Raw genomic sequence first — 12,417 nt, forward strand, 5'->3', positions numbered from 1 at the left:
AAAATAGGCTTTTACATAAAATAGTTTGTTGTTGTTGTCCTGAAAGCAGCCACCGAGCACCACATTTCCTTAGCATATTTAGGAAAATGTTCTGGCTATAGACAGAATATTATAGACGCTACGATAGCCAGCAATGCATGTTAAAAGGCCTTTTCACACTGCATTATTCTTAACCACAGGCTAGCTAAGAATGGCTCTGGGCTAGTTTATAACATTTTTAAAAAGCTTTAAATCAAATTGTATTTAATTTGTTATCAGGAAGCAAATCTGATGTGTAAGAAATAGTTTGGTGCAATATGCATAAAAGGAGAGTAATTGCCCATAATTCTGCACCTTTCGGTAGTTGATCATCATGATTTAGTGACTGCAAAGAACATTTATGGATCTACTGGGATTTTCAAAAGAGACTAACCCTAACCCTAACCCTGGAGGGAGGAGATGGAGAGACAGCCTGGTCCTTGGAGGAGGCACAGGATAGACCGGACAGTGGAGGCAGTCTCGAACTAAGGGCCTGCACAACCTGGGTGCAGACACACGGGAGACACATTGCGCAGAGCCGATGCAGGATATCCTTTTTATTTTATTTATTTATTTAACCAGGTAGGCAAGCTGAGAACAAGTTCTCATTTAAAATTGCGACCTGGCCAAGATAAAGCAAAGCAGTTCGACAGATACAACGACACAGAGTTACACATGTGACAAATAAAATTAGATTTGATTTGATTTTGCACATGGAGTAAAACAAACATACAGTCAATAATACAGTATAAACAAGTCTATATACAATGTGAGCAAATTAGGTGAGAAGGGAGGAAAAGGCAAAAAAGGCCATGGTGGCAAAGTAAATACAATATAGCAAGTAAAACACTGGAATGGTAGTTTTGCAATGGAAGAATGTGCAAAGTAGAAATAAAAATAATGGGGTGCAAAGGAGCAAAATAAATTAATTAATTAAATACAGTTGGGAAAGAGGTAGTTGTTTGGGCTAAATTATAGGTGGGCTATGTACAGGTGCAGTAATCTGTGAGCTGCTCTGACAGTTGGTGCTTAAAGCTAGTATGAAGCGAGGGCCAGCCAACAAGAGCGTACAGGTCGCAATGGTGGGTAGTATATATATATATATATATATATATATATATATTTTCACCTTTATTTAACCAGGTAGGCTAGTTGAGAACAAGTTCTCATTTGCAACTGCGACTTGGCCAAGATAAAGCATAGCAGTTCGACAGATACAACGACACAGAGTTACACATGAGTCAGAGCCGTCCAGAGTAGTGATGTTGGACAGGCGGGTAGGTGCAGGTAGCGATCGGTTGAAGAGCATGCATTTAGTTTTACTTGTATTTAAGAGCAATTGGAGGCCACGGAAGGAGAGTTGTATGGCATTGAAGCTCGCCTGGAGGGTTGTTAACACAGTGTCCAAAGAAGGGCCAGAAGTATACAGAATGGTGTCGTCTGCGTAGAGGTGGATCAGAGACTCACCAGCAGCAAGAGCGACCTCATTGATGTATACAGAGAAGAGAGTCGGTCCAAGAATTGAACCCTGTGGCACCTCCATAGAGACTGCCAGAGGTCCGGACAGCAGACCCTCCGATTTGACACACTGAACTCTATCAGAGAAGTAGTTGGTGAACCAGGCGAGGCAATCATTTGAGAAACCAAGGCTGTCGAGTCTGCCGATGAGGATGTGGTGATTGACAGAGTCGAAAGCCTTGGCCAGATCAATGAATACGGCTGCACAGTAATGTTTCTTATCGATGGCGGTTAAGATATCGTTTAGGACCTTGAGCGTGGCTGAGGTGCACCCATGACCAGCTCTGAAACCAGATTGCATAGAAGGTATGGTGAGATTCGAAATGGTCGAAATGGTCGGTAATCTGTTTGTTGACTTGGCTTTCGAAGACCTTAGAAAGGCATGGTAGGATAGATATAGGTCTGTAGCAGTTTGGGTCAAGAGTGTCCCCCCCTTTGAAGAGGGGGATGACCGCAGCTGCTTTCCAATCTTTGGGAATCTCAGACGACACAAAAGAGAGGTTGAACAGGCTAGTAATAGGGGTGGCAACAATTTCGACAGATAATTTTAGAAAGAAAGGGTCCAGATTGTCTAGCCCGGCTGATTTGTAGGGGTCCAGATTTTGCAGCTCTTTCAGAACATCAGCTGAACGGATTTGTGAGAAGGAGAAGTGGGGAAGGCTTGGGCGAGTTGCTGTTGGGGGTGCAGTACTGTTGACCGGGGTAGGAGTAGCCAGGTGGAAAGCATGGCCAGCCGTAGAAAAATGCTTATTGAAATTCTCAATTATGGTGGATTTATCAGTGGTGACAGTGTTTCCTATCTTCAGTGCAGTGGGCAGCTGGGAGGAGGTGTTCTTATTCTCCATGGACTTTACAGTGTCCCAGAACTTTTTTGAGTTAGTGTTGCAGGAAGCAAATTTCTGCTTGAAAAAGCTAGCCTTGGCTTTTCTAACTGCCTGTGTATAATGGTTTCTAGCTTCCCAGAACAGCTGCATATCACGGGGGCTGTTCGATGCTAATGCAGAACGCCATAGGATGTTTTTGTGTTGGTTAAGGGCAGTCAGGTCTGGGGAGAACCAAGAGCTATATCTGTTCCTGGTTCTAAATTTCTTGAATAGGGCATGTTTATTTAAGATGGTTAGGAAGGCATTTAAAAAAAATATCCAGGCATCCTCTACTGACGGGATGAGATCAATATCCTTCCAGGATACCCCGGCCAGGTCGATTAGAAAGGCCTGCTCGTTGAAGTGTTTCAGGGAGCGTTTTACAGTGATGAGTGGAGGTCGTTCGACCGCTGACCCATTACGGATGCAGGCAATGAGGCAGTGATCGCTGAGATCTTGGTTGAAGACAGCAGAGGTGTATTTAGAGGGGAAGTTGGTTAGGATGATATCTATGAGGGTGCCCGTGTTTAAGGCTTTGGGGAGGTACCTGGTAGGTTCATTGATAATTTGTGTGAGATTGAGGGCATCAAGTTTAGATTGTAGGATGGCTGGGGTGTTAAGCATGTTCCAGTTTAGGTCGCCTAGCAGCACGAGCTCTGAAGATAGATGGGGGGCAATCAGTTCACATATGGTGTCCAGAGCACAGCTGGGGGCAGAGGGTGGTCTATAGCAGGCGGCAACGGTGAGAGACTTGTTTTTAGAGAGGTGGATTTTTAAAAGTAGAAGTTCAAATTGTTTGGGTACAGACCTGGATAGTAGGACAGAACTCTGCAGGCTATCTTTGCAGTAGATTGCAACACCGCCCCTTTGGCAGTTCTATCTTGTCTGAAAATGTTGTCGTTTGGAATTAAAATTTCAGAATTTTTGGTGGTCTTCCTAAGCCAGGATTCAGACACAGCTAGAACATCCGGGTTGGCAGAGTGTGCTAAAGCAGTGAATAGAACAAACTTAGGGAGGAGGCTTCTAATGTTAACATGCATGAAACCAAGGCTATTACGGTTACAGAAGTCGTCAAAAGAGAGCGCCTGGGGAATAGGAGTGGAGCTAGGCACTGCAGGGCCTGGATTCATCTCTACATCGCCAGAGGAACATAGGAGGAGTAGAATAAGGGTGCGGCTAAAAGCAATAAGAATTGGTCGTCTAGAACGTCTGGAACAGAGAGTAAAAGGAGGTTTCTGGGGGCGATAAAATACCATCAAGGTATAATGTACAGACAAAGGTATGGTAGGATGTGAATACAGTGGAGGTAAACCTAGGTATTGAGTGATGAAGAGAGAGATATTGTCCCTAGAAACATCATTGAAACCAGGAGATGTCATTGCATGTGTGGGTGGTGGAACTAATAGGTTGGATAAGGTATAGTGAGCAGGACTAGAGGCTCTACAGTGAAATAAGCCAATAAACTCTAACCAGAACAGCAATAGACAAGACATATTGACATTAAGGAGAGGCATGCTTAGTCGAGTGATCAAAAGGGTCCAGTGAGTGGAGAGGTTGGTTGGGGTCACGGCGATTTAGAAGCTAGCCAGGCCATCGGTAGCAAGCTAGCATAGGATGGAGGTCTGTTATTAGCCACCTCTTGCGTTCCGTCAGTAGATTAGTGGGGTTCCGTGTGGTAGAGGGGATTAATCCAAATCACACAACAACAACAAAAATAAAAACAATAGATATAGTTACAGAGGCCCAAGAAGAAACATAATAATAATAAAAATAAATAAATTGTCCGATTGTCTATTCTGAGAGCAGCCGGTAAGACAGCTAACGGCTAGCAGGCCGCAGATGGGCGTTCAGGTAACATCGCGACGGAGGAGCCAGCCGGATCTCCTTCGGGTAGATAACGTCGGCAGTCCAGTTGTGAAGGCCCGGTGGGGCTCCGCGTAGGCAGTAAAACGGGTCCGGATAGGTGACTGCAGCCCAGGAGTGATTGATGGAACTCAGGAGTGATTGACCGAGCTGGCTAGCTCCGGAATAATTGATGTTTGCTCCGGAATCGACGAAAGACGATAGTCACACGGATAGCAGCTAGCTAGCTGTGAGATCCAGGTATGAATGTCCAGAGAGCAGTTGAAATCCAGGGACATGGAGAGAAAAATTGGTCCGGTATGTTCCGTTCCGAGCCGCGCTGCGCTGCGCCATACAAAACTGCCGATAGATTTTCAAGCTAAAGGATAGCTGATGACCACAAACCGTGGTTAGCTGAATACTAACGATTTGCCAGTAAAGAAGCTAACTAGCTTCTGAACTAGCTTCTGATTAGCTTCTGGATTATCTTCTGGGCTAGCTTCTGGCTAGCTCCTGGCTAGCTTCTGGCTAGCTCCTGGCTAGCTTCTGGCTAGTTTCTGGCTAGCTTCTTGGAGTTTCTGGCTAGCTTCTTGGAGGATTACAGATTTGAGGTAAATAATACTTTTTTATTAATATAAATTGGTGAGGCGGGTTGCAGGAGAGTGTTTTGAAGATGAGTTGATGGAAAATAAAAATAAAATGTATGTGAAAAAAGTTGTAAATATATATATATATACAGGACACGACAAGACGAGGACAAAAGACGTCTGAACTGCCATCTTGAAAAAAATACAAATCCTGGCCGAGGAGACGCACTGGCGGTCTGGAGAGCAGGGCTGGCACCCTCCGTCCTGGCTGGATCCTCAAGCCCGGCAGATGCAGGGAGCTGGAATGTAAAAGCACCGGGCTCAGAGCAGGTATTGGGGAGCTGTGGCGCCAAGCTGGCACAGGACGTGCAGGGCTAGGGAGGCGCACAGGAGGCCTGGTGCGGGGGGGTGTAAAACAGCCAAGGAACTGGCAGGCTCAGCCAGGCTGTGCTGAACTGGGCCTACCAGTACCACGGAACTCACAACAAACTATCTAGCACAGCACCAAACTAATCTTATCAACAATGGGAAGGGACACAAGGAGGGATTTTTTTTTTTTTTGTAATTTTTTAAAATAAATTTTTCCCCGGGGGGGAAAGACAAAAGTAAACAAAACACAAACCAAAGAATAACGGGTGGGGGGGGATAACTAACAAACAAATTTAGGTGAGGGGAATTAAGGGGAAAACAAAAAGGAACACTGACCAACACAACACCTGCCAAACTTGAGGGCCGAGAGCTGGCAAGCCTCATCAGCAGACCAGGCTAAGCCAACCAGCTAGCAAGCCTCACCAGCCGACCAGGCTAAGCCAACCAGCTAGCGAGCCTCGCCAGCAGACCAGGCTAAGCCAACCAGCTAGCAAGCCTCACCAGCAGACCAGGCTAAGCCAACCAGATAACGAGCCTCGCCAGCAGACCAGGCCGAGCTAACCAGCTAGCAAGCCTCGCCAGCAGACCAGGCCGAGCTAACCAGCTAGCAAGCCTCACCAGCCGACCAGGCTAAGCCAACCAGCTAGCGAGCCTCCCCAGCAGACCAGGCCGAGCCAACCAGCTAGCAAGCCTCACCAGCCGACCAGGCTAAGCCAACCAGCTAGCGAGCCTCGCCAGCAGACCAGGCCGAGCTAACCAGCTAGCAAGCCGGCCAGCAAAGTTCCCCAGTTGACAACACAAAACAACAAACAGAGACAAAAGGCAATTTTAGGGGGTGAACTAACAAGTACAAGGTGGATGGGAACAAGGAAAATACAGTCAGACAAACACGCAACAATGCATTGGATTGGACCCAGAAAGGACAACGGATTACTGCCCCAGCCTTTGAGCTCGGGAAGGTTAAGAAACAATCGGTACACCTCATCTCCATCTCCATATCGCAATAACCCGGTCTGCAAAGAACACGGCGAAAGATCAACGGATTACTGCCCCAGCCCTGGAATTCGGGAACATCAAGAAACAACCATAACCTCATCTCTACCTTCATACTTAAATATGTACTAACCCTTCCTGGTCACCTGTACTAACCCTTCCTGGTCACCTGTACTAACCCTTCCTGGTCACCTGTACTAACCCTTCCTGGTCACCTGTACTAACCCTTCCTCTCACCTGTACTAACCCTTCCTCTCACCTGTACTAACCCTTCCTGGTCACCTGTACTAACCCTTCCTGGTCACCTGTACTAACCCTTCCTGGTCACCTGTACTACCTATATACACACACGTTACTAGTGACCCATGAACCCAACATATAGTGCCTTTAGTGTAGAAAACAAGTCAAAATAACCCTTGACAGACAACATATACACAACACATAAATGAGCCAAAATGGCTCCATCAAAGAGAGCTTCTCTCTCAGAACTGTTAGCTAGCTACATAATCTTCGCCATTCTTCTTAGCTAGCTACATAGCCGTCCTTGTATCAGAGATAATTGCATTAATTATCGTATTTCGTATTTCGTCGCCCTAACGTAGCCTTCACTGCTATTCGCCCAGGAGCTAGCAACGCTAGCTAACGCACACAGATTAGCATCACTGTAGTGCTATTCACTCAACTGTACGACTTGATTAGTTCAGTGTTAGCTAGCTACATAGCTGTCTTTGTTTCAAGATAATTGTGTAGTTTAGTGTGTGTAGCCTTGGAGTGATTATCTTAATTCACTGAGGTTCGCTAGCCAGCTATTTGTCGTCCTTAACGTAAGAGACTCTGCTAGCTAGCCAACAGCTAACAGCTAACAGCTAGCCAACGTCTACTGAATAGAACCCAACAACCCGGTCGCATTCACAGGTAGTATCACATTTTCATTTCATTACAGTACAACGGTTTGATTTGTTTGATCGTAGCTAGCTACATAGCTAGCTACATAGCCGTCTTTGTTTCAAAGATAATTGTGTAGTCTAGACCGATTTCCTAGGTTAGCTAGCCAGCTATTGTCGTTCTTTTAACTCAACGTAACGTAAACAACACTGCTAGCTAGCCAGCTAGCCCCGAACAGCAGCACTGTAGAAATTATTACACTCAACGGAACGACTTGATTAGTGTAGTGTCAACAACGCAGCTACTGCCAGCTAGCCTACTTTAGCAGTACTGTATCATTTTAATCATTTTAGTCAATAAGATTCTTGCTACGTAAGCTTAACTTTCTGAACATTCGAGACGTGTAGTCCGCTTGTCATTCCAATTTCCTTGCATTAGCGTAGCCTTTTCTGTAGCCTGTCAACTATGTGTCTGTCTATCCCTGTTCTCTCCTCTCTGCACAGACCATACAAACGCTCCACACCGCGTGGCCGCGACCACCCTAACCTGGTGGTCCCAGCGCGTACGACCCACGTGGAGTTCCAGGTCTCTGGTAGCCTCTGGAACTGCCAATCTGCGGCCAACAAGGCAGAGTTCATCTCAGCCTATGCCTCCCTCCAGTCCCTTGACTTCTTGGCACTGACGGAAACATGGATCACCACAGATAACACTGCTACTCCTACTGCTCTCTCCTCGTCCGCCCACGTGTTCTCGCACACCCCGAGAGCTTCTGGTCAGCGGGGTGGTGGCACCGGGATCCTCATCTCTCCCAAGTGGTCTTTCTCTCTTTCTCCCCTTACCCATCTGTCTATTGCCTCCTTTGAATTCCATGCTGTCACAGTTACCAGCCCTTTCAAGCTTAACATCCTTATCATTTATCGCCCTCCAGGTTCCTCGGAGAGTTCATCAATGAGCTTGATGCCTTGATAAGCTCCTTTCCTGAGGACGGCTCACCTCTCACAGTTCTGGGCGACTTTAACCTCCCCACGTCTACCTTTGACTCATTCCTCTCTGCCTCCTTCTTTCCACTCCTCTCCTCTTTTGACCTCACCCTCTCACCTTCCCCCTACTCACAAGGCAGGCAATACGCTTGACCTCATCTTTACTAGATGCTGTTCTTCCACTAACCTCATTGCAACTCCCCTCCAAGTCTCCGACCACTACCTTGTATCCTTTTCCCTCTCGCTCTCATCCAACACTTCCCACACTGCCCCTACTCGGATGGTATCGCGCCGTCCCAACCTTCGCTCTCTCTCCCCGCTACTCTCTCCTCTTCCATCCTATCTTCTCTTCCCTCTGCTCAAACTTTCTCCAACCTATCTCCTGATTCTGCCTCCTCAACCCTCCTCTCCTCCCTTACTGCATCCTTTGACTCCCTATGTCCCCTATCCTCCAGGCCGGCTCGGTCCTCCCCTCCCGCTCCGTGGCTCGACGACTCATTGCGAGCTCACAGAACAGGGCTCCGGGCAGCCGAGCGGAAATGGAGGAAAATCCCGCCTCCCTGCGGACCTGGCATCCTTTCACTCCCTCCTCTCTACATTTTCCTCCTCTGTCTCTGCTGCTAAAGCCACTTTCTACCACTCTAAATTCCAAGCATCTGCCTCTAACCCTAGGAAGCTCTTTGCCACCTTCTCCTCCCTCCTGAATCCTCCCCCTCCCCTCTCTGCAGATGACTTCGTCAACCATTTTGAAAAGAAGGTCGATGACATCCGATCCTCGTTTGCTAAGTCAAACGACACTGCTGGTTCTGCCCACACTGCCCTACCCTATGCTCTGACCTCTTTCTCCCTCTCTCTCCAGATGAAATCTCGCGTCTTGTGACGGCCGGCCGCCCAACAACCTGCCCGCTTGACCCTATCCCCTCCTCTCTTCTCCAGACCATTTCCGGAGACCTTCTCTCCCTTACCTCACCTCGCTCATCAACTCATCCCTGACCGCTGGCTACGTCCCTCCCGTCTTCAAGAGAGCGAGAGTTGCACCCCTTCTCTGAAAAACCTACACTCGATCCCTCCGATGTCAACAACTACAGACCAGTATCCCTTCTCTCTTTTCTCTCCAAAACTCTTGAGCGTGCCGTCCTTGGCCAGCTCTACCGCTATCTCTCTCAGAATGACCTTCTTGATCCAAATCAGTCAGGTTTCAAGACTAGTCATTCAACTGAGACTGCTCTTCTCTGTATCACGGAGGCGCTCCGCACTGCTAAAGCTAACTCTCTCTCCTCTGCTCTCATCCTTCTAGACCTATCGGCTGCCTTCGATACTGTGAACCATCAGATCCTCCTCTCCCCCTCTCCGAGTTGGGCATCTCCGGCGGCCCACGCTTGATTGCGTCCTACCTGACAGGTCGCTCCTACCAGGTGGCGTGGCGAGAATCTGTCTCCTCACCACGCGCTCTCACCACTGGTGTCCCCAGGGCTCTGTTCTAGGCCCTCTCTTATTCTCGCTATACACCAAGTCACTTGGCTCTGTCATAACCTCACATGGTCTCTCCTATCATTGCTATGCAGACGACACACAATTAATCTTCTCCTTTCCCCTTCTGATGACCAGGTGGCGAATCGCATCTCTGCATGTCTGGCAGACATATCAGTGTGGATGACGGATCACCACCTCAAGCTGAACCTCAGCAAGACGGAGCTCCTCTTCCTCCCGGGAAGGACTGCCCGCTCCATGATCTCGCCATCACGGTTGACAACTCCATTGTGTCCTCCTCCCAGAGCGCTAAGAACCTTGGCGTGATCCTGGACAACACCCTGACGTTCTCAACTAACATCAAGGCGGTGTCCCGTTCCTGTAGGTTCATGCTCTACAACATCCGCAGAGTACGACCCTGCCTCACACAGGAAGCGGCGCAGGTCCTAATCCAGGCACTTGTCATCTCCCGTCTTGATTACTGCAACTCGCTGTTGGCTGGGCTCCCTGCCTGTGCCATTAAACCCCTACAACTCATCCAGAACGCCGCAGCCCGTCTGGTGTTCAACCTTCCCAAGTTCTCTCACGTCACCCCGCTCCTCCGCTCTCTCCACTGGCTTCCAGTTGAAGCTCGCATCCGCTACAAGACCATGGTGCTCGCCCACGGAGCTGTGAGGGGAACGGCACCTCAGTACCTCCAGGCTCTGATCAGGCCCTACACCCAAACAAGGGCACTGCGTTCATCCACCTCTGGCCTGCTCGCCTCCCTACCACTGAGGAAGTACAGTTCCCGCTCAGCCCAGTCAAAACTGTTCGCTGCTCTGGCCCCCAATGGTGGAACAAACTCCCTCACGACGCCAGGACAGCGGAGTCAATCACCACCTTCCGGAGACACCTGAAACCCCACCTCTTCAAGGAATACCTAGGATAGGGTAAGTAAGGGTATGTGCTTGTCCTCTTCTGCACATACATTTTCTTATGGCGTTGATCCACGAGTCTGTGTTAAGAGAGTAAGCTATTTCTATGTGTGTTGCTCTACTGGACAGTAAATATCACTCCATATCTTTTTACATTTTCTCATCCTTTTCTGATATCTGTTGGACCAAAGTAATCCACACCTACTCATTCATATATCCTTATGTACATGTTCCTTATCCCCTTACACTGTGTATAAGACAGTAGTTTTGGAATAGTTAGATTACTTGTTGGTTATCACTGCATTGTCGGAACTAGAAGCACAAGCATTTCGCTACACTCGCATTAACATCTGCTAACCATGTGTATGTGACAAATAAAATTTGTTTTGATTTGATTTGATTTGGATGTCAGCGAAGATCCTTTCAAGTAGCATATCTGTCATCTTCTGCTCACCAATCTGTCCTCTTTGCCTTCTGCTCACCAATCTGTCCTCTTTGCCTTCTGCTCACCAATCTGGCCTCTGCCTTCTGCTCACCAATCTGTCCTCTTTGCCTTCTGCTCACCAATCTGTCCTCTTTGCCTTCTGATCACCAATCTGGCCTCTGCCTTCTGCTCACCAATCTGGCCTCTTTGCCTTCTGCTCACCAATCTGTCCTCTTTGCCTTCTGCTCACCAATCTGGCCTCTGCCTTCTGCTCACCAATCTGGCCTCTTTGCCTTCTGCTCACCAATCTGGCCTCTGCCTTCTGCTCACCAACCTGGCCTCTGCCTTCTGCTCACCAATCTGGCCTCTTTGCCTTCTGCTCACCAATCTGGCCTCTGCCTTCTGCTCACCAATCTGGCCTCTTTGCCTTCTGCTCACCAATCTGGCCTCTTTGCCTTCTGCTCACCAATCTGGCCTCTGCCTTCTGCTCACCAATCTGGCCTCTGCCTTCTGCTCACCAATCTGGCCTCTTTGCCTTCTGCTCACCAATCTGTCCTCTTTGCCTTCTGCTCACCAATCTGGCCTCTTTGCCTTCTGCTCACCAATCTGGCCTCTTTGCCTTCTGCTCACCAATCTGGCCTCTTTGCCTTCTGCTCACCAATCTGGCCTCTTTGCCTTCTGCTCACCAATCTGGCCTCTTTGCCTTCTGCTCACCAATCTGGCCTCTGCCTTCTGCTCACCAATCTGGCCTCTTTGCCTTCTGCTCACCAATCTGGCCTCTGCCTTCTGCTCACCAATCTGTCCTCTTTGCCTTCTGCTCACCAATCTGTCCTCTTTGCCTTCTGCTCACCAATCTGGCCTCTGCCTTCTGCTCACCAATCTGGCCTCTTTGCCTTCTGCTCACCAATCTGTCCTCTTTGCCTTCTGCTCACCAATCTGGCCTCTGCCTTCTGCTCACCAATCTGGCCTCTTTGCCTTCTGCTCACCAATCTGGCCTCTGCCTTCTGCTCACCAATCTGGCCTCTGCCTTCTGCTCACCAATCTGGCCTCTTTGCCTTCTGCTCACCAATCTGGCCTCTGCCTTCTGCTCACCAATCTGGCCTCTTTGCCTTCTGCTCACCAATCTGGCCTCTTTGCCTTCTGCTCACCAATCTGGCCTCTGCCTTCTGCTCACCAATCTGGCCTCTGCCTTCTGCTCACCAATCTGGCCTCTTTGCCTTCTGCTCACCAATCTGGCCTCTTTGCCTTCTGCTCACCAATCTGGCCTCTTTGCCTTCTGCTCACCAATCTGGCCTCTTTGCCTTCTGCTCACCAATCTGTCCTCTTTGCCTTCTGCTCACCAATCTGGCCTCTTTGCCTTCTGCTCACCAATCTGGCCTCTTTGCCTTCTGCTCACCAATCTGGCCTCTTTGCCTTCTGCTCACCAATCTGGCCTCTTTGCCTTCTGCTCACCAATCTGGCCTCTTTGCCTTCTGCTCACCAATCTGGCCTCTTTGCCTTCTGCTCACCAATCTGGCCTCTGCCTTCTGCTCACCAATCTGGCCTCTTTGC

This window comes from Oncorhynchus keta, unplaced genomic scaffold (genome assembly GCF_023373465.1).
Source record: "Oncorhynchus keta strain PuntledgeMale-10-30-2019 unplaced genomic scaffold, Oket_V2 Un_contig_1361_pilon_pilon, whole genome shotgun sequence".
Classification (NCBI taxonomy): Eukaryota; Metazoa; Chordata; class Actinopteri; order Salmoniformes; family Salmonidae; genus Oncorhynchus; species Oncorhynchus keta.